A 26,119-nucleotide genomic window follows, 5' to 3' on the forward strand; every position below is an offset into this window, starting at 1 on the left:
CATCACACACCCCTGTCACAAACCTACATTCACTGAGAACCAATCACTTTCCTCTCTTCCTACACGTACACATGCCTTACATCCTCCATAAAAACTTTTCACTGCTTCTAACAACTTGCCTCCCACACCATATATTCTTAATACCTTCCACAGAGCATCTCTATCAACTCTATGATATGCCTTCTCCAGATCCATAGATGCTACATACAAATCCATTTGCTTTTCTAAATATTTCTCACATACATTCCTCAAAACAAACACCTGATCCACACATCCTGTACCACTTCTGAAACTACGCTGCTCTTCCCCAATGCCTTCACCCTCTCAATCAATACCCCCCCATATAATTTACCAGGAATACTCAACAAACTTATACCTCTGTAATTTGAGCACTCACACTTATCCCCTTTGCCTTTGTACAATGGCACTATGCAAGCATTCCGCTAATCCTCAGGCACCTCACCATGAATCATACATACATTAAATAACCTTACCAACCAGTCAACAATACAGTCACTCCTTTTTTTAATACATTCCACTGCAATACCATCCAAACCAGCTACCTTGCCGGCTTTCATCATCCGCAAAGCTTTTACTACCTCTTCTCTGTTTACCAAACCATTTTCCCTAACCCTCTCACTTTGCACACCACCTCGACCAAAGCACCCTATATCTGTCACTCTATCATCAAACACATTCAACAAACCATCAAAATACTAACTCCATCTCCTTCTCACATCACAACTACTTCTTATCATCTCACCATTAGCCCCCTTCACTGAAGTTCCCATTTGTTCCCTTGTCTTTTGCACTTTATTTACCTCCTTCCAAACATCCCTGGGGATAGAGGAGAAAGAATATTTACCAAGCATTCCTCACGTGTCGTAGAAGGCGACTAAAGGGGACGGGAGCGGGGGGATAAAAACCCTCCCCTCCTTGTATTTTGAATTTCTAAAAGGGGAAACGGAAGAAGGAGTCACGCGGGGAGTGCTCATCCTTCTCGAAGGCTCAAATTTGGGTGTCTAAATGTGTGTGGATGTAACCAAGATGAGAAACAAGGGGAGATAGGTAGCATGTTTGAGGAAAGGAACCTGGATGTTTTGGCTCTGAGTGAAACGAAGCTCAAGGGTAAAGGGGAAGAGTGGTTTGGGAATGTCTTGGGAATAAAGTCAGGAGTTAGTGAGAGGACAAGAGCAAGGGAAGGAGTAGGAGTACTCCTGAAGCAGGAGTTGTGGGAGTATGTGATAGAGTGTAAGAAAGTAAAATCTAGATTGATATGGGTAAAGATGAAAGTTGATGGAGAGAGATGGGTGATTATTGGTGCATATGCACCTGGGCATGAGAAGAAAGATCATGAGAGGCAAGTGTTTTGGGAGCAGCTGAATGAGTGTCTTAGTAGTTTTGATGCACGAAACCTGGTTATAGTGTTGGGTGATTAGAATGCAAAGGTGGGTAATGTGGCAGTTGAGGGATTAATTGGTATACATAGGGTGTTCAGTGTTGTAAATGGAAATGGTGAAGAGTTTGTGGATTTATGTGCTGAAAAAGGACTGGTGATTGGGAATACGTATGTAAGTAGGAGAGATGGCCAGAGAGCGTTATTGGATTACGGGTTAATTGATAGGCGCGCGAAAGAGAGACTTTTGGATGTTGATGTGCTGAGAGGTGCAACTGGAGGGATGTCTTATCATTACCTTATGGAGGCGAAGGTGAAGATTTGTAGAGGTTTTCAGAAAAGAAATGAGAATGTTGGGGTGAAGAGAGTGATGACAGTAAGTGAGCTTGGGAAGGAGTCTTTTGTGAGGAAATACCAGGAGAGACTGAGTACAGAATGGAAAAAGGTGAGAACAAAGGAGGTAAGGGGAGTGGGGGAAGGGTGGGATGTATTTAGGGGAGCAGTGATGGCTTGCACAAAAGATGTTTGTGGCATGAGAAGCGTTAGAGGTGGGTTGATTAGAAAGGGTAGTGAGTGGTGGGATGAAGAAGTAAGATTATTAGTGAGAGAGAAGAGAGAGGCATTTGGATGATTTTTGCACGGAAGTAATGCAAATGAGTGGGAGATGCATAAATGAGAGGCAGGAGGTCAAGAGAAAGGTGCAAGAGGTGAAAAAGAAGGCAAATGAGAGTTGGGGGGAGAAAGTATCATTAAATTATAGGGAAAATATGTATATATATATATATATATATATATATGCATTCATCTATTTTTTTTTTTTTTGCTTTGTCGCTGTCTCCCGCGTTAGCGAGGTAGCGCAAGGAAACAGACGAAAGAATGGCCCAACCCACCCACATACACATGTATATACATACACGTCCACACACGCAAATATACATACCTATACATCTTAACGCATACACATATACATACACACAGACATATACATATATACACATGTACATAATTCATACTGTCGGCCTTTATTCATTACCATCGCCACCCTGCCGCACATGAAATAACAACCCCCTCTCCCCTCATGTGTGCGAGGTAGCGCCAGGAAGACAACAAAGGCCCCATTCGTTCACACTCAGTGTCTAGCTCTCATGTAATAAAACACCGAAACCACAGCTCCTTTTCCACATCCAGGCCAAACAGAACTTTCCATGGTTTACCCCAGATGCTTCACATGCCCTGGTTCAATCCATTGACAGCACTTCGACCCCGGTATACCACATCGTTCCAACTCACTCCATTACTCGCACGGCTTTCACCCTCCTGCATATTCAGGCCCCGATCACTCAAAATCTTTTTCACTCCATCTTTCCACCTCCAATTTGGTATCCCACTTCTCCTCGTTCCCTCCACCTCTGACACATATATCCTCTTGGTCAATCCATGTGACCAAACGATTTCAAAACACCTTCTGCTCTCTCAAGTACACTCTTTTTATTACCACACATCTCTCTTACCCTATCATTACTTACTCGATCAAACCACCTGACACCACATACTGTCCTCAAACATCTCATTTCCAGCATATCCACCCTCCTGCGCACAACTCTATCCATAGCCCACGCCTCGCAACCATAAAAAATTGTTGGAACCACTATTCCTTCAAACATACCCATTTTTGCTTTCTGAGATAATATTCTCGACTTCCGCACATTTTTCAAGGCTCCCAGAATTTTCACCCACTCCCCCACCCTATGATTCACTTCTGCTTCCATGGTTCCATCTGCTGCCAAATCCACTCCGAGATATCTAAAACACTCTACATCCTCCAATTTTTCACCATTCAAACATTCCTCCCAATTGACTTGACCCTCAACCCTACTGTACCTAATAACCTTGCTCTTATTCACATTTACTCTTAACTTTCTTCTTTCACACACATTACCAAACTCAGTCACCAGCTTCTGCAGTTTCTCACATGAATCAGCCACCAGCGCTGTATCATCAGCGAACAACAACTGACTCACTTCCCAAGCTCTCTCATCCACAACAGACTGCATAATTGCCCCTCTTACCAAAACTCTTGCATTCACCTCCCTAACAACCCCATCAATAAACTATTCAAACAACCATGGAGACATCATACACCCCTGCCGCAAACCCACATTCACTGAGAACCAATCACTTTCCTCTCTTCCTACACGTACACATGCCTTACATCCTCGATAAAAACTTTTCACTGCTTCTAACAACTTGCCTCCCACACCATATATTCTTAGTACCTTCCACAGAGCATCTCTATCAACTCTATGATATGCCTTCTCCAGATATATAAATGCTACATACAAATCCATTTGCTTTTCTAAGTATTTTTCACATACATTCTTCGAAGCAAACACCTGATCCACATATCCTCTACCACTTCTGAAACCACACCGCTATTCCCCAATCTGATGCTCTGTACATGCCTTCACCCTCTCAATCAATACCCTCCCATATAATTTACCAGGAATACTCAACAAACTTATACCTCTATAATTTGAGCACTCACTCTTATCCCCTTTGCCTTTATACAATGGCACTATGCACGTATTCCGCCAATCCTCAGGCACCTCACCATGAATCATACAAACATTAAATAACCTTACCAACCAGTCAACAATACAGTCACTCCCTTTTTTAATAAATTCCACTGCAATACCATCCAAACCTGCTGCCTTGCCGGCTTTCATCTTCCGCAAAGCATTTACTACCTCTTCTCTGTTTACCAAATCATTTTCCCTAACCCTCTCACTTTGCTCACCACCTCGACCAAAACACCCTATATCTGCCACTCTATTATCAAACACATTCAACAAACCTTCAAAATACTCACTCCATCTTCTCACATCACCACTACTTGTTATCACCTCCCCATTAGCCTCCTTCACTGAAGTTCCCATTTGCTCCCTTGTCTTATGCACTTTGTTTACCTCCTCCCAGTACATCCTTTTATTCTCCCTAAAATCTAATGATGCTCTCTCACCCCAACTCTCATTTGCCCTCTCTTTCACCTCTTGCACCTTTCTCTTGACCTCCTGTCTCCTGTCTCTTTGACCTCCTGTCTCCCACTCATTTGCATTTTTCCCTGCAAAAATCGTCCAAATGCCTCTCTCTTCTCTTTCACTAATAATCTTACTTCTTCATCGAACCACTCACTACCCTTTCTAATCAACCCACCTCCCACTCTTCTCATGCCACAAGCATCTTTTGCGCAAGCCATCACTGCTTCCCTAAATACATCCCATTCCTCCCCCACTCCCCTTACCTCCTTTGTTCTCACGTTTTTCCATTCTGTACTCAGTCTCTCCTGGTACTTCGTCACACAAGTCTCCTTCTCAAGCTCACTTACTCTCACCACCTTCTTCCCCCCAACACTCTCTCTTCTTTTCTGAAAACCAATACAAATCTTCACCTTCGCCTCCACAAGGTAATGATCAGACATCCCTCCAGTTGCACCTCTCAGCACATTAACATCCAAAAATCTCTTTCGTGCGCCTATCAATTAACACGTAATCCAATAACGCTCTCTGGCCATCTCTCCTACTTACATACGTATACTTATGTATATAAGTAGTATATTTGAGGAAAGGAACCTGGATGTTTTGGCTACGAGTGAAACGAGTCCACGAAGCTCAAGGGTAAAGGGGAAGAGTGGTTTGGGAATGTCTTGAGAGTAAAGTCAGGGGTTAGTGAGAGGACAAGAGCAAGGGAAAGAGTATTACTACTCCTGAAACAGGAGTTGTGGGAGTATGTGATAGAGTGTAAGAAAGTAAATTCTAGATTGATATGGGTAAAACTGAAAGTTGATGGAGAGAGATGGGTGATTATTGGTGCATATGCACCTTGGCATTAGAAGAAAGATCATGAGAGGCAAGTGTTTTGGGAGTAGCTAAATGAGTGTGTTAGCGGTTTTGATGCACAAGACCGGGTTATAGTGATGGGTGATTTGAATGCAAAGGTGAGTAATGTGGCAGTTGAGGGAATAATTGGTATGCATGGGGTGTTCAGTGTTGTAAATGGAAATGGTGAAGAGCTTGTAGATTTATGCGCTGAAGAAGGATTGGTGATTGGGAATACCTGGTTTAAAAAGCGAGATATACGTAAGTATAATATATATATAGGTTTGCGGCAGGGGTGTGTGATGTCTCCATGGTTGTTTAATTTGTTTATGGATGGGGTTGTTAGGGAGGTAAATGCAAGAGTTTTGGAAAGAGGGGCAAGTATGAAGTCTGTTGGGGATGAGAGAGCTTGGGAAGTGAGTCAGTTGTTGTTCGCTGATGATACAGCGCTGGTGGCTGATTCATGTGAGAAACTGCAGAAGCTGGTGACGGAGTTTGGTAAAGTGTGTGGAAGAAGAAAGTTAAGAGTAAATGTGAATAAGAGCAAGGTTATTAGGTACAGTAGGGTTGAGGGTCAACTCAATTGGGAGGTGAGTTTGAATGGAGAAAAACTGGAGGAAGTGAAGTGTTTTAGATATCTGGGAGTGGATCTGTCAGCGGATGGAACCATGGAAGCGGAAGTGGATCATAGGGTGGGGGAGGGGGCGAAAATTTTGGGAGCCTTGAAAAATGTGTGGAAGTCGAGAACATTATCCCGGAAAGCAAAAATGGGTATGTTTGAAGGAATAGTGGTTCCAACAATGTTGTATGGTTGCGAGGCGTGGGCTATGGATAGAGTTGTGCGCAGGAGGATGGATGTGCTGGAAATGAGATGTTTGAGGACAATGTGTGGTGTGAGGTGGTTTGATCGAGTAAGTAACGTAAGGGTAAGAGAGATGTGTGGAAATAAAAAGAGCGTGGTTGAGAGAGCAGAAGAGGGTGTTTTGAAGTGGTTTGGGCACATGGAGAGAATGAGTGAGGAAAGATTGACCAAGAGGATATATGTGTCGGAGGTGGAGGGAACGAGGAGAAGAGGGAGACCAAATTGGAGGTGGAAAGATGGAGTGAAAAGGATTTTGTGTGATCGGGGCCTGAACATGCAGGAGGGTGAAAGGAGGGCAAGAAATAGAGTGAATTGGAGCGATGTGGTATACAGGGGTTGACGTGCTGTCAGTGGATTGAATCAAGGCATGTGAAGCGTCCGGGGTAAACATGGAAAGCTGTGTAGGTATGTATATTTGCGTGTGTGGACGTGTGTATGTACATGTGTATGGGGGGGGGTTGGGCCATTTCTTTCGTCTGTTTCCTTGCGCTACCTCGCAAACGCGGGAGACAGCGACAAAGTATAAAAAAAAAAAAAAAAATATATATATATATATATATATATATATATATATATATATATATATATATACTATATATATATATATATATATATATATATATATATATATATATATATATATATATAAACTATATATATATATATATATAGTCAATTGGGAGGTGAGTTTGAATGGAGAAAAACTGGAGGAAGTAAAGTGTTTTAGATATCTAGGAGTGGATCTGGCAGCGGATGGAACCATGGAAGCGGAAGTGGATCATAGGGTGGGGGAGGGGGCGAAAATTCTGGGAGCCTTGAAGAATGTGTGGAAGTCGAGAACATTATCTCGGAAAGCAAAAATGGGTATGTTTGAAGGAATAGTGGTTCCAACAATGTTGTATGGTTGCGAGGCGTGGGCTATGTATAGAGTTATGCGCAGGAGGATGGATGTGCTGGAAATGAGATGTTTGAGGACAATGTGTGGTGTGAGGTGGTTTGATCGAGTAAGTAACGTAAGGGTAAGAGAGATGTGTGGAAATAAAAAGAGCGTGGTTAAGAGAGCAGAAGAGGGTGTTTTGAAATGGTTTGGGCACATGGAGAGAATGAGTGAGGAAAATTGACCAAGAGGATATATGTGTCGGAGGTGGAGGGAACGAGGAGAAGAGGGAGACCAAATTGTAGGTGGAAAGATGGAGTGAAAAAGATTTTGAGTGATCGGGGCCTGAACATGCAGGAGGGTGAAAGGAAGGCAAGGAATAGAGTGAATTGGAGCGATGTGGTATACCGGGGTTGACGTGCTGTCAGTGGATTGAATCGGGGCATGTGAAGCGTCTGGGGTAAACCATGGAAAGCTGTGTAGGTATGTATATTTGCGTGTGTGGACGTATGTATATACATGTGTATGGGGGTGGGTTGGGCCATTTCTTTCGTCTGTTTCCTTGCGCTACCTCGCAAACGCGGGAGACAGCGACAAAGCAAAAAAAAAAAAAATATATATATATATATATATATATATTTATATATATATATATATATATATATATATATATATTCCTATGAGTCCACGGGGAAAATGAAACACGATCAGTTCCGAAGCGTACTTTCGTGTCGTAATCATACCATCAGGGGAGACACAAGAGAGGCAGTTGATATACAAAGAAGAGACGCAGCTAGGACGTTATTTAGTAAACATGCAATGGTCCAAGACAGAGAACGAACCTATCTTAAACTTAATATTTGGACAAGAAGGTGAACTGTTTACAAATTTTATCAACAATAAAGTTACCCAATTTGAATAGAACTTCACTAATATTAAGATTATAATTTTCTGTGTATCTAATAATAGAAGCTTCAATGATATTTCTCTTGGTACTGGAGTTAGACTTAAGAGATGAGATGACATTACTACAGTTAATACAATGTTCATAGTTTTTAACGTGATTAAACAAGGCATTTGATTCTTGTCACGTTCTCATAATATATGTATGTTGCTTAAGTCTAAGAGAAAGATCCTTACCAGTCTGGCCAACATATAACTTATCACAATTTCTACATGGCAGTTTATAGATGGAGCCAGAAGTATTTTTTGGTGAGTTCCTGATTAAGATATTCTTTATAGTATTATTGTTGTTTAAGGCAACATTTAAATTAAAGGATTTAAGCAACATGGGAAGTAAAGTAAAATTATTATTGAAAGGGAGATCTAAAAGATTCTTGGTGTCAATGGGATGTTTGGACTCAACTCTATAAAATGCTGACTTAAGGGATTTATCAATGAAAGATCTAGGGTACTTTAACTTAGATATAATAGAATATGTCTTCTCAAACTCATCATCATTATACTCTGGACTGCAAATACGTAATGCCCTAAGGAATATAGATTGAAATGACGATAATTTAACTCTGTCATTTTGGATGAGTAATAAAGGATATATGAGCATACATTGATAGGTTTTCTGTATATGCTAAACTTAAACTTGTTTCCTTGAGTATGGATCATGCAGTCTAAAAATGGTAGCATACCATTATTTTCATTTTCTACAGTAAATTTGATGGAAGGTGATAGATTTTTAAATATGGGGAGAAATATTTGAATATATATATGTATATATATATATATATATATATATATATATATATATATATATATATATATATATATATATATATATATATATATATATATATATATATATATATATATATGGGAGCGGGGGGCTGGAAATCCTCCCCTCTCATTTTTTTTTAATTTTCCAAAAGAAGGAACAGAGAAGGGGGCCACGTGAGGATATTCTCTCAAAGGCCCAGTCCTCTGTTCTTGACGCTACCTCGCTAATGCGGGAAATGGCGAATAGTATAAAAGAAAAGAAAAGATATATATATATATATATATATATATATATATATATATATATATATTGAATCAGGGCATGTGAAGCGTCTGGGGTAAACCATGGAAAGCTGTGTAGGTATGTATATTTGCGTGTGTGGACGTATGTATATACATGTGTATGGGGGTGGGCTGGGACATTTCTTTCGTCTGTTTCCTTGCGCTACCTCGCAAACGCAGGAGACAGCGACAAAGCAAAATATATATATATATATATATATATATATATATATATATATATATATATATATATATATATATATATATATATATATTCCTTGCCAGGAATAGAGTGAATTGGATCGATGTGGTATACCGGGGTTGCCGTGCTGTCAGTGGATTGAATCAGGGCATGTGAAGCGTCTGGGGTAAACCATGGAAAGTTGTGTGGGGCCTGGATGTGGAAAGGGAGCTGTGGTTTCGGGCATTATTGCGTGACAGCTGGAGACTGAGTGTGAATGAATGGGGCCTTTGTTGTCTTTTCCTAGTGCTACCCCGCACACATGAGGGTGGAGGGGGATGGTATTCCATGTGTGGCGAGGTGGCGATGGGAATGAATAGGGGCAGACAGTGTGAATTTTGTGCATGGGTATATATGTATGTGTCTGCGTGTGTATACATATGTGTACATTGAGATGTATAGGTATGTATATTTGCGTGTGTGGGCGTGTGTGTGTGTACATTGTGTATGGGGGTGGGTTGGGCCATTTCTTTCGTCTGTTTCCTAGCGCTACCTCGCAAACGCGAGAGACAGCGACAAAGCAAAAAAAAAAAAGAAAAAATACATATACATATATATATATATATATATATACATATAAATATGTTGAAATGTGTAGGTATGTATATGTGCGTGTGTGGACGTGTGTGCATATACCTGTGTATGTGGATTGGTTAGGCCAGTTCTTTCGTCTGTTTCCTTGTGGTACCTCGCTAACGCGGGAGACAGCAACAAAGTATAATAGAATAGAATATATATATATATATATATATATATATATATATATATATATATATATATATATATATATATATATATATATATATATATATATATACATATATATATATATATATATATATATATATTTATATATATATATATATATATATATATATATATATATATATATATATATATATATTTTTTTTTTTTTTTCTTTCAAACTATTCGCCATTTCCCGCATTAGCAAGGTAGCGTTAAGAACAGAGGACTGGGCCTCTGAGGGAATATCCTCACCTGGCCCCCTTCTCTGTTCCTTCTTTTGGAAAATTAGAAAATAAAACAAGAGGGGAGGATTTCCAGCCCCCCGCTCCCTCCCCTTTTAGTCGTCTTCTACGACACGCAGGGAATACGTGGGAAGTATTCTTTCTACCCTATCCCAGGGATATATATATATATATATGTATATATATATATATATATATATATATATATATATATATATATATATATATATATATATATATATATATATATATATATATATATATGCAAATATATGATTTCAGTTTGTTGTTTAAACTATCACACAAGCACCCTTGTTAGAGGTCCAGCCACACTGTGGTGTTGTACAAATTGTGAAGCTTGGCAAAGTTATTCATTTCCATTTTGATAAGGATGCCAAAAGACTGTGATATGTAACCTGATAAACAATGAATCTTTATCTGTAGATTCGTAACAGACACATATGTCAGGACTGTAGTAAACGCTAAATGTAATTGCTCAAATCATATTACGTAAGTTATTAGGTTTAAGAAGTATTCTTACTTCTTTCAGTCGCACCAATGTTGTATCTCACAGTCCTTCAGGATAGCGTGCTGAAATATGGCTTTTGTTTTGATCAACAGTAATTGACAACTGCACAATAGTTTGGCTGTTGTTTCCGTTCATTTCACCGTAAACATCCGGGTTCCCCCAAATCGTTTGACATATTGCCTGTAGCCATTAGCAGCAAATTATGGACGGTACAGTGGAGAAATTTAAAGAGGGAGTGGACAAGTGTTTATAGATTGTACCAGGCCAGCCACGATGTGCTGGTTATGTGGGCCTGCCGGCTTTCCAGGGGTTTCCAACAGCTTTACTGAAAATGGGAACAACACATCAGTCTGGTCTTAAACCCAGCTATGATGGTAGAAGACCTCCGACACCATTGTAAGGTATACGTATGGTAAGGTAGGGTAAGGTCAAAGGCCCAGCTGTGGCAAGGTAAAGATATCATAAAGTAAGGTCCCAAACCCGCTAGCTGTTGGTATAGTAGACCTCTAAAGTCATCGTAAGGGAAATGGGAGATGCCTAAGGAATTCATACAATTCAAAATCCAAATGTAATTATGTCTGTATCCATTCATTTAGTTTTCATAGCTGATAAACTTTTTTCCTACTTCATTACCTTTCATTACCTTTAATGTCTTCATTATTCTTTAAAGAAACATCTAACAGAATTAAAGTATTATTCCACGTTCCTTTGCATGGATCACCGTATTTATTTACAATGATTATATATCCTGAGACATAGACTTTTTACTGACTATATATTACAAAAGAAATTATGAAGCAATGCTTAGAAAAAATGTTATGAAAGGCTGTACCTAAATACCAAGGAATAGGACATATTACCAAATGTACACCAAGGGTGGGATTCGATCATCGGGTAGGGTTCACAGCCTCAGAGTGAGGTTGGTTGTGATATCCTCCCAGTATGCTTGGCTAGCTGCCCTCCCTCTCTCCTGTATAACCAAACATACATGTAATGTTCGGTTGTGAACTGTTGGTTGGTTGTAGTGACTGGCGCTGTGAGGGAGGAGAGGCAGGCCGAGTGGATGGCCAGCCTTGGCAGCTGGTGGATGTGGTCGTGTCAGCCACGTGTCCTGGGTGTGTGTCGGTGCTTATGACTGTTGTGGTGTAGTGGTGTGTAGTCGTCCAGGTCATGGTGTTGGGTACTGGTATGGTAGTGGTGGTGGTAGTCGTTATAGTGGTAATGTAGAAATGATGGTAATAGTGGTGGTAATGTAGTAGAGGTAGGAATGATGGGAGTGGTAATAGTAGAAGTGGTGCTAGTGTTGCCGGCTACCAGTACTACAGGTTCTACAGGTGGTGTTGGTGGTGGTGGTTGTTGTGGGTGGCCTAGGCCATCCCAGGGTTTGGCCTTAGCAATGATGAGGGTCACACGTTCCTCCAGCTGCTCCTCCTCCCAGCCGCCTTTCCTGCCACCACCACCACCATTGCCACTGCTCCTGTTGCTGCTATTATATATATATATATATATATATATATATATATATATTATTTGTTTATTTATTTTGCTATGTCGCTGTCTCCCGCGTTTGCGAGGTAGCGCAAGGAAACAGACGAAAGAAATGGCCCAACCCACCCCCATACACATGTATATACACACACGTCCACACACGCAAATATACATACCTATACATCTCAATGTACACATATATATACACACACAGACACATACATATATACCCATGCACACAATTCACACTGTCTGCCTTTATTCATTTCCATCGCCACCTCACCACACATGGAATACCATCCCCCTCCCCCTCATGTGTGCGGGGTAGCGCTAGGAAAAGACAACAAAGGCCTCATTCGTTCACACTCAGTCTCTAGCTGTCATGCAATAATGCCCGAAACCACAGCTCCCTTTGCACATCCAGGCCCCACACAGCTTTCTATGGTTTACCCCAGACGCTTCACATGCCCTGATTCAATCCACTGACAGCACGTCAACCCCGGTATACCACATCGATCCAATTCACTCTATTCCTTGCCCGCCTTTCACCCTCCTGCATGTTCAGGCCCCGATCACTCAAAATCTTTTTCACTCCATCTTTCCACCTGAAATTTGGTCTCCCACTTCTCCTCGTTCCCTCCACCTCCGACACATATATCCTCTTGGTCAATCTTTCCTCACTCATTCTCTCCATGTGCCCAAACCATTTCAAAACACCCTCCTCTGCTCTCTCAACCAAGCTCTTTTTATTTCCACACATCTCTCTTATCCTTGCATTACTTACTCGATCAAACCACCTCACGCCACACATTGTCCTCAAACATCTCATTTCCAGCACATCCACCCTCCTGCGCACAACTCTATCCATAGCCCACGCCTCGCAACCATACAACATTGTTGGAACCACAATTCCTTCAAACATACCCATTTTTGCTTTCCGAGATAATGTTCTCGACTTCCACACATTCTTCAAGGCTCCCAGGATTTTCGCCCCCTCCCCCACCCTATGATTCACTTCCGCTTCCATGGTTCCATCCGCTGCCAGATACTCTCCCAGATATCTAAAACACTTTACTTCCTCCAGTTTTTCTCCATTGAAACTTACCTCCCAATTGACTTGATCCTCAACCCTACTATACCTAATAACCTTGCTGTTATTCACATTTACTCTCAACTTTCTTCTTTCACACACTTTACCAAACTCAGTCACCAGCTTCTGCAGTTTCTCACATGAATCAGCCACCAGCGCTGTATCATCAGCGAACAACAACTGACTCACTTCCCAAGCTCCCTCACCCACAACAGACTTCATACTTATACATATACTTCATATATACTTCATATATATATATATATATATATATATATATATATATATATATATATATATATATATATATTATATATGTGCGCTCAAATTACAGAGGTATAAGTTTGTTGAGTATTCCTGGTAAATTATATGGGAGGGTATTGATTGAGAGGGTGAAAGCATGTACAGAGCATCAGATTGGGGAAGAGCAGTGTGGTTTCAGAAGTGGTAGAGGATGTGTGGATCAGGTGTTTGCTTTGAAGAATGTATGTGAGAAATACTTAGAAAAGCAAATGGATTTGTATGTAGCATTTATGGATCTGGAGAAGGCATATGATAGAGTTGATAGAGATGCTCTGTGGAAGGTATTAAGAATATATGGTGTGGGAGGCAAGTTGTTAGAAGCAGTGAAAAGTTTTTATCGAGGGTGTAAGGCATGTGTACGTGCAGGAAGAGAGGAAAGTGATTGGTTCTCAGTGAACGTAGGTTTGCGGCAGGGGTGTGTGATGTCTCCATGGTTGTTTAATTTGTTTATGGATGGGGTTGTTAGGGAGGTGAATGCAAGAGTTTTGGAAAGAGGGGCAAGTATGAAGTCTGTTGTGGATGAGAGAGCTTGGGAAGTGAGTCAGTTGTTGTTCGCTGATGATACATCGCTGGTGGCTGATTCATGTGAGAAACTGCAGAAGCTGGTGACTGAGTTTGGTAAAGTGTGTGAAAGAAGAAAGTTAAGAGTAAATGTGAATAAGAGCAAGGTAATTAGGTACAGTAGGGTTGAGGGTCAAGTCAATTGGGAGGTAAGTTTAAATGGAGAAAAACTGGAGAAAGTAAAGTGTTTTAGATATCTGGGAGTGGATCTGGTAGCGGATGGAACCATGGAAGCGGAAGTGGATCATAGGGTGGGGGAGGGGGGGAAAATTCTGGGAGCCTTACAGAATGTGTGGAAGTCGAGAACATTATCTCCGAAAGCAAAAATGGCTATGCTTGAAGGAATAGTGGTTCCAACGATGTTGTATGGTTGCGAGGCGTGGGCTATGGATAGAGTTGTGCGCAGGAGGATGGATGTGCTGGAAATGAGATGTTTGAGGACAATGTGTGGTGTGAGGTGGTTTGATCGAGTAAGTAACGTAAGGGTAAGAGAGATGTGTGGAAATAAAAAGAGCGTGGTTGAGAGAGCAGAAGAGAGTGTTTTGAAATGGTTTGGGCACATGGAGAGAATGAGTGAGGAAAGATTGACCAAGAGGATATATGTGTCGGAGGTGGAGGGGACGTGGAGAAGTGGGAGACCAAATTGGAGGTGGAAAGATGGAGTGAAAAAGATTTTGTGTGATCGGGGCCTGAACATGCAGGAGGGTGAAAGGAGGGCAAGGAATAGAGTGAATTGGATCGATGTGGTATACCGGGGTTGACGTGCTGTCAGTGGATTGAATCAGGGCATGCGAAGCGTCTGGGGTAAACCATGGAAAGCTGTGTAGGTATGTATATTTGCGTATGTGGACGTATGTATATACATGTGTATGGGGGTGGGTTGGGCCATTTCTTTCGTCTGTTTCGTTGCGCTACCTCGCAAACGCGGGAGACAGCGACAAAATATATATGTATATATATATATATATATATATATATATATATATATATATATATATATATATATATATATATATATATATATATATATGTATATATATATATTATCATTTGTATTCTTTTATCATACTTTGTCGCTGTCTCCCGCGTTAGCGAGGTATCGCAAGGAAACAGACGAATAGAATGGCCAACCCACCCACATACACATGTATTTACATACACATCCACACACGCACATCTCCACATATACACACACAGACATGTAGACACATACATATATACACATTTACATAGTTCATACTGTTTGCCCTTATTCATTCCCGTCGCCACCCCGCCACACATGAAATAACAGCCTCCTCCCCCCTCATGTGCGCGAGCTAGCACTAGGAAAAGACAACAAAGACCACATTCGCTCACACTCTGTCTCTAGCTGTCATGCATAATGCACCGAAACCACAGCTCCCTTTCCACATCCAGGCGTACAAAACTTTCCATGGTTTACCCCAGACGCTTCACATGCCCTTGTTCAATCCATTGACAGCACGTCGACCCCGGTATACCACATCGTTCCAATTCACTCTATTCCTTGCACGCCTTCCAACCTCCTGCATGTTCAGGCCCCAATTACTCAAAATCTAATACATTCCATCTTTCCACCTCCAATTTGGTCTCCCACATCTCCTCGTTCCCTCCACCTCTGACATATATATCCTCTTTGTCAATCTTTCCTCACTCATTCTCTCCATGTGACCAAACCATTTCAAAACACCCTCTTCTGCTCTCTCAACCACACTCTTTTTATTACCACACATCTCTCTTACCCTATTATTACTTAGTCGATCAAACCACCTCACACTACATATTGTCCTCAAACATCTCATTTCCAGCACATCCATCCTCCTGCGCACAACTCTATCCATAGCCCACGCTTCGCAACCATACAACATTGTTGGAACCACTATTCCTTCAAACATACCCATTTTTGCTTTCCGAGATAGTGTTCTCGCCTTCCACACATTTTTCAACTCTCCCGAAGGGTATTCGAGTACATAGTATTCTAATGGTTATTTTCTATTAGCCAGGCCCATAGCCTAGTGGTTATCATTCCCGCCTCTTGCACAGCGGTCCTGGGTTCGATCCTGGCTGTTGGAGGTTTGTATGTGATATATATATATATATATATTACATATATACATATTTTTTTTCGTACTATTCGTCATTTCCCGCGTTAGCGAGGTAGCGTTAAGAGCAGAGGACTGGGCCTTAGAGGGAATATTCTAACCTGGCCCCCTTCTCTCTTCCTCCTTTTGGAAAATAATAATAAAAAAAAAACGAGAAGGGGAGGGGGGGGGATTTCCAGCCCCCCGTTCCCTCCTCTTTTAGTCGCTTTCTACGACACGCAGGGAATACGTGGGAAGTATTCTTTCTCCTCTATCCCCAGGGATATATATATATATATATATATATATATATATATATATATATATATATATATATATATATATATATATATATATATATATATATATATATTTTTATACTTTGTCGCTGTCTCCCGCGTTTGCGAGGTAGCGCAAGGAAACAGACGAAAGAAATGGCCCAACCCACCGCCATACACATGTATATACATACGTCCACACACGCAAATATACATACCTACACAGCTTTCCATGGTTTACCCCAGACGCTTCACATGCCTTGATTCAATCCACTGACAGCACGTCAACCCCGGTATACCACATCGCTCCAATTCACTCTATTCCTTGCCCTCCTTTCACCCTCCTGCATGTTCAGGCCCCGATCACACAAAATCTTTTTCACTCCATCTTTCCACCTCCAATTTGGTCTCCCTCTTCTCCTTGCTCCCTCCACCTCCGACACATATATCCTCTTGGTCAATCTTTCCTCACTCATCCTCTCCATGTGCCCAAACCACTTCAAAACACCCTCTTCTGCTCTCTCAACCACGCTCTTTTTATTTCCACACATCTCTCTTACCCTTACGTTACTCACTCGATCAAACCACCTCACACCACACATTGTCCTCAAACATCTCATTTCCAGCACATCCATCCTCCTGCGCACAACTCTATCCATAGCCCACGCCTCGCAACCATACAACATTGTTGGAACCACTATTCCTTCAAACATACCCATTTTTGCTTTCCGAGATAATGTTCTCGACTTCCACACATTCTTCAAGGCCCCCAGAATTTTCGCCCCCTCCCCCACCCTATGATCCACTTCCGCTTCCATGGTTCCATCCGCTGCCAGATCCACTCCCAGATATCTAAAACACTTCACTTCCTCCAGTTTTTCTCCATTCAAACTCACCTCCCAATTGACTTGACCCTCAACCCAACTGTACCTAATAACCTTGCTCTTATTCACATTTACTCTTAACTTTCTTCTTTCACACACTTTACCAAACTCAGTCACCAGCTTCTGCAGTTTCTCACATGAATCAGCCACCAGCGCTGTATCATCAGCGAACAACAACTGACTCACTTCCCAAGCTCCCTCATCCCCAACAGACTTCATACTTGCCCCTCTTTCCAAAACTCTTGCATTTACCTCCCTAACAACCCCATCCATAAACAAATTAAACAACCATGGAGACATCACACACCCCTGCCGCAAACCTACATTCACTGAGAACCAATCACCTTCCTCTCTTCCTACACGTACACATGCCTTATATCCTCGATAAAAACTTTTCACTGCTTCTAACAACTTTCCTCCCACACCATATATATATATATATATATATATATATATATATATATATATATATATATATATATATATATTTTATCCCTGGGGATAGGGGAGAAAGAATACTTCCCATGTATTCCCTGCGTGTCGTAGAAGGCGACTAAAAGGGAAGGGAGCGGGGGGCTGGAAATCCTCCCCTCTTTTTTTTTTTCTTTTTTTAATTTTCCAAAAGAAGGAACAGAGAAGGGGGCCAGGAGAAGATATTCCCTCAAAGGCCCAGTCCTCTGTTCTTAACGCTACCTCGCTATCGCGGGAAATGGCGAATAGTATGAAAAATATATATATATATATATATATATATATATATATATATATATATATATATATATATATATATATATATATATATTTTCATTATTATTATTTTTCATAAATGATCTCCGTTTCTTAAGTTAGAGGGGTAGCACCCAGAAACAGTGGAAGAAAAGCTTCATTCGCTCACACCCATTTTCTAACTGTCATGTGCAATGCACCAAACCCACAGCTCCCTATCAAAGTCCAGGCCCCACAAACCTTCCAAGGTTTACCTCAGATGCTTTATATGCCTTGGTTCAATCTACTGATATAACGTCGACCAAAGTATACCACATCGTTCCAATTCACTCTATCTCCTACACGCCTTTCAACCTCCTGCATGTTCAGGCCCAGATCGTTCAAAGTATTTTTCGGTCAATTCATCCATCTCCAACCTGGTTTTGTTCCCTCTACCTCTGAAGCATACATCATCTTTGTCATTCTTTCTTCACTCATTCTCTCTATAATTCTAAGCCATTTCGACACACTCGCTTATGTTCTGTCAACCAACCTCATTTTATTACCACACATCTCTCTTAACCTTTCCTTACTTACTCGATCAAACCACCTCATACCACATATTGTCCTCGAACATTTCATTTCCAACACATCAACCCTCCTCCGCACAATCTTATCTATAACCTATGTCTCGCATTTATATGATATTATTGGGACTAATATACCTTCAAACAGACCATTTTTTTGTCCTCCCATTGAATATTTTTTTCCACACATTCTTCAGCTCTACCAGAACTTTCACCCGCCTCACCCACCGTATGAATCACTTCCGCGTTTGAGAGGACTATTATGTATGCTAATGGTAATAGGAGGTAGCGTAAGAAGAGCATTGAAGAAGGTTGGAAGAACTGCTCCTTGGAGAAATCCAATGTAGAGTTTAAGTGTTGTAGTGGAGAAGTCATTGTGACTGACCGCCATTGCTGTCAGCTATGAAACTGGCGAAACATTTCTCTTCGCTGTTGGTGAAGGTGGTGTCATATATCTTTTGTGTAAGAATGATGGATGAAAGACAGATATTTTGTTGATGTCTGTTGCCATTACTTGTGTGCGCGATCGGGGTTGTGGTTGTTTGAAGCTTTCTAGAATGTGTTGTGTGAGGTTGTTGTGTAGAGCGGTGGTGGAGTGGTTGGTTCAGACTCGATGTTGTGTATGTGACAATGGAATATTTTGCTTTGTTCCGTGTGGGTCAATATATCGCCGTGTTTGTGATGCAGAAGCCATGATTTACATTGGACAGTAGGTGGATGGAGATCTGGGTGGACTGGAGGGTTGTAGGATTAGTATTACGTTAAACAAAAATCCAGGTCTTAGTGAATTTAGTGTATACCAGGAGTGGTTGACGATATGTGTACGTGCTTGGATTGCAACCTGGCCAAAGTGATTTAAATGGAAGCATAATCATGTTGTCTGGGCCTGTAGCTGGAGAGTTTTTTTATGGCTCTGATTGAATTGCTTGTCATGGTGTGAGTGAAGGTTGGATGGGCACTTGTTTGTGTATGAATTTTGTTAAGGTTTTTGTGATTTTCACGTATAGAAGTGAGGTTGGTTTATGGCTGATTTCTGTTAAGTATGTTTGCGGTTCTATAGGAGAAGGGATGTCATTGGAATGGTTCAGTAGTGCGTCGTGACTAGGATGCCGTGACATGGATGTGGATCTTCTTTAAGGTGCGCCTGAGTTGGTTGGTGTGGATGGTGTGGTTCACTGTGTTGAGGTAGGAGAGCCAGTTTGCACTTTGCTTGTGAATGATTAGGTTGGTGATGGCGTTCTTCAGAGTTTGGACTTGCTCTCTAATATCTGTTGATGGTGAGTGGTTTTCTCTGGGTTGGTTTCAATTTCTTTTTGAAGTGTGTAACGTGTGAGTAGATATGTATGTTTCTTGGCTTGACTGAGATATTGGTGGCGTATAAGACTGTATGACTTAAGGATAGAAGATTACTTATACTGAAGATCTGGGGCTATTTTTCCTCTGCTGCGTGATGGCAGGGAGTCTGCTTGCTTGTAGTAAGTGTGAGTTCTCTTGGTGGCTGTGTGGGTCGAGTGGGAGGGCCAAGCGGAGCGTTGTTCAGATGGGCAGGTGGTCACAAGACGGTCCATTGTAGCTTTAGGCGGTCCTTGTGTGTGTGTGTGTGTGTGTGTGTGTGTGTGTGTGTGTGTGTGTGTGAATATACCATCGTCATCCAAAAAGATCCGATTTTTTCAAACAATTTTGTTTTGTCTGTAGTGAGGGTAGTGCAGGAAGTGCCTTAAGAAGATGCAGAGAAATTCATGTTTCTAAATTGTATGAATAAATCTATACGTTAAGGTGTATGTTATGGAGGTCCTCAATCCATCGAGCTCCTGGGCTGCTCAGCCAGTCTCTCTGAGGAGGAAATGGACAATGTCACTACACAGACCCGCTCTAATTAATCAATTACATGTAATTAGTCAAGCATATTAGGCTCTGAGCACCCCTCCTTATGGACCTAACACCTTCATTTGCATGTGAGGTGTCGGCTGTTGTGAATGGGAGCAACGTCGGCCCGTTGTTATGTTAACAATACATCATCTGTGATGGGTTGAGATGTAGTCATACGTACATGCGGACACAACATGCAAATCACTGTCTTTCTTAAGGTTGTTAATTGCATTACCATATAAATCAGGTCGCTTTCGAGCAGCTGGTTTTAACATAAATACATAACCCATACCTTTACAGATGTCTATCTCTCCATTTGTCAAATCACAGAACGTCAACTTCTTAATTAGTGCAATTAACAGTCTTGAGAAAGAAAGTGATTTACATGTGACTTGAGAAAGTAGAGAGTTCCAAAGCTTCGACGTGTAGGAAAAGAAACAGTTATCAGAACGTCCCACCCTTGAACTGCCGATGGCCACAAAGTAATCATGCAGCTTGCCCGGTATTGCGTGGCCCAGCTAGCGGTGGGGGCACACATGCAGCCAGCTTTAGGGAGCAAAAACCAAAATGATACTTATAGAAGAGGGAAAGTGAACCAGCATGGCGGCGTAGGGCAAAAGTGCCAAGTTTGGAAGTTAGCCTGGGACAGTTTATAAGTCGGACGGCTTCCGACTCTCAGCTCTGTCAAGTATGATGCGGAATCAAACCATAAGTGAGAGCAGTACTCCATACAAGGACGAATCAATCCTTTGTATAAACAGAGCAAATGTTCAGTTTCTTAGAGGCAGACTTAGCTATCCCCGTTACTTAGGGTTTCTAAGAAAGAGTGGATACTAGAGTAATACTAAATATGTTCACTGAGTCAAGACGTGGAATGACAGAATCGTGTTTCCGATAGAGAGAAGGGTAGAAACTGGGTTTCAGAGGCATTTTTCTTAACTAGATTTCGTCTACCTCACTGAGATATCACGTCTAAGTGAGAATTTACAGAGAAAGCTGTGTGAAGATTAGATGTAGATCAAGCGAGAGAAGAGGGAGCAGATCTAAAGGATATGGATGAATGCAGTGTTAAGTGCAATGGATCATTTGCTGAGGAGATGAAATCGTTGAAAAAGATAGGAGAAAAAATTTATGGAATAGGATAGAACCTTGAGGGACACCGCTGTCAATAGAGAAAAGGGGAGGTGGCTGATCCATCCACAACCACAGAGATAGATCGGCCAAAAATCTATGAGGGATGATGAACAGTGAGATATAATGATATAATGAAGTTGTCAGGAAGGTGAACGCAAGAGTTATGGAGAGAGGGGCAAGTATGAAGTCTGTTGCGGATGAGAGGACTTGGGAAGTGAGTCAGTTGTTGTTCGCTGGTGATACAGCGCTGGTGAGAAACTGCAGAAGTTGTTGACTGAGTTTGGTGAAGTGTGAGAAAGAAGAAAGATGAGAGTAAATGTGAATAGGAACAAGGATATTAGGTTCAGTAGGGTTGCGGGACAAGTTAATTGGGTGGTGAGTTTGAATGGAGAAAATTGGAGGAAGTGAAGTGTATTAGACATCTGGGAGTGGATTTAGCAGCGGATGGAACCATGGAAGCGGAATTGAGTCACAGGGTGGGTGTGGGGGGGGGGGGGGGGGCGAAGGCTCTGGAAGCATTGAAGAATGTGTGAAGGCGAGAACGTTATCTCGGAGAGCAAAAATGGGTATGTTTAAATTAATAGAGGCTCCAACAATGTTATATATGTGGTAGAATATGTTATATGTGTGGTAATAAAAAGAGTATGGTTGAGAGAGCAGAGGAGGTTATGCTGAAATGGTTTGTTCACATGGAGAGAATGAGTGAGGAAAGATTGACAAAGAGGATATATGTCAGAGGTGGAGGGAACGAGAAGTGGGAAACCAAATTGCAGGTGGAAGGATGCAGTGAAAAAGATTTTGAGCTATCGGGGCCTGAACATGCAGGAGGGTGAAAGGCGTGCAAGGAATAGAGTGAAATGGAACTTGTGGTATACCGGGGTTAACGTGCTGTCAGTGGATTGAACCAGGGCATGTGAAGCGTCTGGGGTAAACCATGGAAAGTTTTGTGGGGTCTGGATGTGGAAAAGGAGCAGTGGTTTCGGTGCATTACACATGACAGCTAGAGACTGAGTGTGAACGAATGTGGCCTTTGTTGTCTTTTCCTAGCGCTACCTCGCGCGCGCGCGGAAGGAGGGAGGTGCTGTTTCATGTGTAGCGGGGAGACGACGGGAATGGATGAACGCAGGAAGTATGAATATGTATTTTGTATGTATGTATATGTCTGTGTATGTATATGTATGTATACGTTGAAATGTATATGTATGTATATGTGCCAGTGTGGGCGTTTATGAACATGCATGTCTATGTGGGTGGATTGGGCCGTTCTTTCGTATGTTTCCTTACGCTACCTCGTTAAAGCGGAAGACAGCGACTAAGTACAATAAAAAAGGAAAGAATATCACCAGTGGATCTCACTTTATGGAAGTCATACTAGTGGTCAAAGAGAAGACTTTGAGTTTCAAGGTATCTATGGATATGGGAGTTGAGAAGGGATTCATAGACTTTGGAAATGGTAGATGTCAAAGCAGCAGGACGATAATTTGAAGGGTCAGAACGATTATCCTTCTTAGGGATGGGATATTTCAATAAATGCTTCCAAAGAGAAGGAAAAGTTTTGGTTTTCAAACAAATGGAAGAGATGAGCAAGCATAAGCGCTTTTTCAGATATACACTTTTTCAGTACACGGGATAGATGCCATAAAGTCTATAAGCCTTGCTTGTGATAAGAGAGAGAAGGGCTTTTCGGACAGTCCGAAAAGAGATTACGAGAGAAGGCATAGGATTAGTAACATGAGCTTCAGGGGGTGAAAGATTGTTAGAGTCATCCAAGGTGTAGTTATAGGAGAAACAGGAGCCAAAGAAAGGTGATTTCTCCACGGGAGAGACAGCTATAATACCGTCAGAACGAAAAAGTGAAGGAAAGGTAGAGCGACAGAAGTTGTTAGATGCCGAGGAGAGATTATCACACCTAATTTGAATAAAGGGACGATTTGCCCCAAGGATAACGTGTTTGCGGTGATTACGGATAGTGATAACTGCTGAATGGGAGTCAAAGGAAGGAGAGGTTTTCCCAGCACGATATGCTGGATCCCTTTCCTGAATGGCTCAGAACAGGAATGTTTGAACCATGGATATCGTCTTAGAGGAAGAGAGGATTCATGACAAAACGTGTTTTGCGCAAGCCATCACTGCTTCCCGAAATACATCACATTCCTCCCCCACTCCCCTTACCTCTTTTGTTCCCACCTTTTTCCATTCTGTACTCAGTCTCTGCGGGTATATATATATATATATATATATATATATATATATATATATATATATATATATATATATATATATATATATATATATATATATATATATATATATATATATATATATATATATATATATATATATATATTTTTTTTTTTTTTTTTTATACTTTGTCGCTGTCTCCCGCGTTTGCGAGGTAGCGCAAGGAAACAGACGAAAGAAATGGCCCAACCCCCCCCATACACATGTATATACATACGTCCACACACGCAAATATACATACCTACACAGCTTTCCATGGTTTACCCCAGACGCTTCACATGCCTTGATTCAATCCACTGACAGCACGTCAACCCCGGTATACCACATCGCTCCAATTCACTCTATTCCTTGCCCTCCTTTCACCCTCCTGCATGTTCAGGCCCCGATCACACAAAATCTTTTTCACTCCATCTTTCCACCTCCAATTTGGTCTCCCTCTTCTCCTCGTTCCCTCCACCTCCGACACATATATCCTCTTGGTCAATCTTTCCTCACTCATTCTCTCCATGTGCCCAAACCACTTCAAAACACCCTCTTCTGCTCTCTCAACCACGCTCTTTTTATTTCCACACATCTCTCTTACCCTTACGTTACTCACTCGATCAAACCACCTCACACCACACATTGTCCTCAAACATCTCATTTCCAGCACATCCATCCTCCTGCGCACAACTCTATCCATAGCCCACGCCTCGCAACCATACAACATTGTTGGAACCACTATTCCTTCAAACATACCCATTTTTGCTTTCCTAGATAATGTTCTCGACTTCCACACATTCTTCAAGGCCCCCAGAATTTTCGCCCCCTCCCCCACCCTATGATCCACTTCCGCTTCCATCCGCTGCCAGATCCACTCCCAGATATCTAAAACACTTCACTTCCTCCAGTTTTTCTCCATTCAAACTCACCTCCCAATTGACTTGACCCTCAACCCTACTGTACCTAATAACCTTGCTCTTATTCACATTTACTCTTAACTTTCTTCTTCCACACACTTTACCAAACTCAGTCACCAGCTTCTGCAGTTTCTCACATGAATCAGCCACCAGCGCTGTATTATCACCGAACAACAACTGACTCACTTCCCAAGCTCTCTCATCCCCAACAGACTTCATACTTGCCCCTCTTTCCAAAACTCTTGCATTTACCTCCCTAACAACCCCATCCATAAACAAATTAAACAACTATGGAGACATCACACACCCCTGCCGCAAACCTACATTCACTGAGAACCAATCACTTTCCTTTCTTCCTACACGTACACATGCCTTACATCCTCGATAAAAACTTTTCACTGCTTCTAACAACTTTCCTCCCACACCATATATTCTTAATACCTTCCACAGAGCATCTCTATCAACTCTATCATATGCCTTCTCCAGATCCATAAATGCTACATACAAATCCATTTGCTTTTCTAAGTATTTCTCACATACATTCTTCAAAGCAAACACCTGATCCACACATCCTCTACCACTTCTGAAACCACACTGCTCTTCCCCAATCTGATGCTCTGTACATACCTTCACCCTCTCAATCAATACCCTCCCATATAATTTACCAGGAATACTCAACAAAATTATACCTCTGTAATTTGAGCACTCACTCTTATCCCCTTTGCCTTTGTACAATGGCACTATGCACGCATTCCGCCAATCCTCAGGCACCTCACCATGAGTCATACATACATTAAATAACCTTACCAACCAGTCAACAATACAGTCACCCCCTTTTTTAATAAATTCCACTGCAATACCATCCAAACCTGCTGCCTTGCCGGCTTTCATCTTCCGCAAAGCTTTCACTACCTCTTCTCTGTTTACCAAATCATTTTCCCTAACCCTCTCACTTTGCACACCACCTCGACCAAAACACCCTATATCTGCCACTCTATCATCAAACACATTCAACAAACCTTCAAAATACTCACTCCATCTCCTTCTCACATCACCACTACTTGTTATCATCTCCCCATTTGCGCCCTTCACTGAAGTTCCCATTTGCTCCCTTGTCTTACGCACTTTATTTACCTCCTTCCAGAACATCTTTTTATTCTCCCTAAAATTTAATGATACTCTCTCACCCCAACTCTCAT

Source organism: Panulirus ornatus, chromosome 11 (assembly GCF_036320965.1).
Source record: "Panulirus ornatus isolate Po-2019 chromosome 11, ASM3632096v1, whole genome shotgun sequence".
Taxonomy (NCBI): Eukaryota; Metazoa; Arthropoda; class Malacostraca; order Decapoda; family Palinuridae; genus Panulirus; species Panulirus ornatus.